The sequence below is a fragment of the Ambystoma mexicanum genome, chromosome 6q, assembly GCF_040938575.1.
Source record: "Ambystoma mexicanum isolate Mex_15411 chromosome 6q, UKY_AmexF1_1, whole genome shotgun sequence".
NCBI lineage: Eukaryota > Metazoa > Chordata > Amphibia > Caudata > Ambystomatidae > Ambystoma > Ambystoma mexicanum.
The window spans coordinates 1,626,960,008-1,626,962,990 of record NC_090937.1 but is presented as its reverse complement, the minus strand read 5'-3'; the positions used below and the strand labels follow the sequence as shown (position 1 = coordinate 1,626,962,990).

The window sequence follows — 2,983 nt, the reverse complement described above, 5'->3', positions numbered from 1 at the left end:
GGCCGGGAATCGAACCCGGGTCAACTGCTTGGAAGGCAGCTATGCTCACCACTATACCACCAACGCCTGCCTGTCTGGGCTATCTGATGGAGCGGCCCTTAGAAATAAGAATAAGTCATTGGCTGGGAATGAAAAAAGCTTGCGTTTGACGCAGAAGCAGTTCGCATCATGAGGTCTTGCCGGTCAGCCCAACATTTCCCCGGGACCCCTTAAAAAAGGAGCTTGGTTTTAAGTTTGGTTTGATTGAACAGTACATTTTGTTGGCTGGGCTGGGACCCTCTCCTATTTAGCGCAAGAGTGGAACGAGGCAGCAAGTTCAAGGAATGACATTGCATCCAGGCACTTACAGCTCTTTGTGCCCTAATGCCATGACACAAAAACATAATTTGAAAAAAGTTAGCAGAGGATGGATTCGATCCATCGACCTCTGGGTTATGGGCCCAGCACGCTTCCGCTGCGCCACTCTGCTGGTTGGAGAACAAGAGCTTTTCTGGGCTTTTACAGCCTACAAACCGACAACCCTAGACCCAGTTTCGAGTGAAGCGGGCAGTAGGCCTTACAAAGCCAAACAACCTGCAACCACGCACTCCCATCCCATGGCCTTTTGCAGACAGGCCTCATTTCTCTAGCTCACACCCTAACTGCCAACACCCCTTCCCCTTCTCTCTCTGTCTCTCTCTCTCTGTCTCTCTCTCTCATTCTCTCTCTCTCGCAAATAGATACTTTACTTCCCAGGTGCAACAAAACAAGCCTTCTCGAGCTGGCAGATATGGGAAGGAAGGAAGGAAGGGCCAGTTTGGAAACTCAACTCAATTACCATAAATCCCCTGCTAAGGGTTATGGGAGGGAGGAATGAAGGAACTTTGCTTCAGGGAAAGGGCTGCTGCTGCTTCAGCATGTGAGGAGCGCAGCCACACGTTTCACCTTCTTCAGTATGTTGGTTTACAGGATGAGAGAGATCCTGAAACCTCACTCTAATAGGCTGAGGTGCTGTGCTCGGTGGCCTGCTGGGACCAAGGCCCGTCAGGGCAAGGCGAATAGGCCTTTGTCAGGCCTTCGTCAGGGCTTTGTCGGGGAGGGGCCAGGAGCCCTGCTCGCTTCAATCCCCTCACCGATAGACAGTTGCAGAAACTAGGATGCAAGAACCTTTCCTGGATGGGGTTTTGATTTTCACGAAAAGTGTGTCAGCTTTGCTTTCAGCATGAGTCTGATTTCCAAAAAATGCATTTTGAACAATTTAAAGATTTGATCTGCGTTGGCCGGGAATCGAACCCGGGTCAACTGCTTGGAAGGCAGCTATGCTCACCACTATACCACCAACGCCTGCCTGTCTGGGCTATCTGATGGAGCGGCCCTTAGAAATAAGAATAAGTCATTGGCTGGGAATGAAAAAAGCTTGCGTTTGACGCAGAAGCAGTTCGCATCATGAGGTCTTGCCGGTCAGCCCAACATTTCCCCGGGACCCCTTAAAAAAGGAGCTTGGTTTTAAGTTTGGTTTGATTGAACAGTACATTTTGTTGGCTGGGCTGGGACCCTCTCCTATTTAGCGCAAGAGTGGAACGAGGCAGCAAGTTCAAGGAATGACATTGCATCCAGGCACTTACAGCTCTTTGTGCCCTAATGCCATGACACAAAAACATAATTTGAAAAAAGTTAGCAGAGGATGGTTTCGATCCATCGACCTCTGGGTTATGGGCCCAGCACGCTTCCGCTGCGCCACTCTGCTGGTTGGAGAACAAGAGCTTTTCTGGGCTTTTACAGCCTACAAACCGACAACCCTAGACCCAGTTTCGAGTGAAGCGGGCAGTAGGCCTTACAAAGCCAAACAACCTGCAACCACGCACTCCCATCCCATGGCCTTTTGCAGACAGGCCTCATTTCTCTAGCTCACACCCTAACTGCCAACACCCCTTCCCCTTCTCTCTCTGTCTCTCTCTCTCTGTCTCTCTCTCTCATTCTCTCTCTCTCGCAAATAGATACTTTACTTCCCAGGTGCAACAAAACAAGCCTTCTCGAGCTGGCAGATATGGGAAGGAAGGAAGGAAGGGCCAGTTTGGAAACTCAACTCAATTACCATAAATCCCCTGCTAAGGGTTATGGGAGGGAGGAATGAAGGAACTTTGCTTCAGGGAAAGGGCTGCTGCTGCTTCAGCATGTGAGGAGCGCAGCCACACGTTTCACCTTCTTCAGTATGTTGGTTTACAGGATGAGAGAGATCCTGAAACCTCACTCTAATAGGCTGAGGTGCTGTGCTCGGTGGCCTGCTGGGACCAAGGCCCGTCAGGGCAAGGCGAATAGGCCTTTGTCAGGCCTTCGTCAGGGCTTTGTCGGGGAGGGGCCAGGAGCCCTGCTCGCTTCAATCCCCTCACCGATAGACAGTTGCAGAAACTAGGATGCAAGAACCTTTCCTGGATGGGGTTTTGATTTTCACGAAAAGTGTGTCAGCTTTGCTTTCAGCATGAGTCTGATTTCCAAAAAATGCATTTTGAACAATTTAAAGATTTGATCTGCGTTGGCCGGGAATCGAACCCGGGTCAACTGCTTGGAAGGCAGCTATGCTCACCACTATACCACCAACGCCTGCCTGTCTGGGCTATCTGATGGAGCGGCCCTTAGAAATAAGAATAAGTCATTGGCTGGGAATGAAAAAAGCTTGCGTTTGACGCAGAAGCAGTTCGCATCATGAGGTCTTGCCGGTCAGCCCAACATTTCCCCGGGACCCCTTAAAAAAGGAGCTTGGTTTTAAGTTTGGTTTGATTGAACAGTACATTTTGTTGGCTGGGCTGGGACCCTCTCCTATTTAGCGCAAGAGTGGAACGAGGCAGCAAGTTCAAGGAATGACATTGCATCCAGGCACTTACAGCTCTTTGTGCCCTAATGCCATGACACAAAAACATAATTTGAAAAAAGTTAGCAGAGGATGGATTCGATCCATCGACCTCTGGGTTATGGGCCCAGCACGCTTCCGCTGCGCCACTCTGCT

General features: G+C 50.1%; 2 non-coding genes across 2 annotated transcripts; both read right to left on the bottom strand.

Moving 5' to 3' along the window:
* Positions 1-397: 397 nt before the first annotated feature.
* On the bottom strand, positions 398-469 carry TRNAM-CAU (transfer RNA methionine (anticodon CAU)). Its single transcript has one exon. It is a non-coding gene; the product is annotated as a tRNA-Met (tRNA).
* A 2,442-nt stretch (positions 470-2,911) lies between these two features.
* On the bottom strand, positions 2,912-2,983 carry TRNAM-CAU (transfer RNA methionine (anticodon CAU)). Its single transcript has one exon. It is a non-coding gene; the product is annotated as a tRNA-Met (tRNA).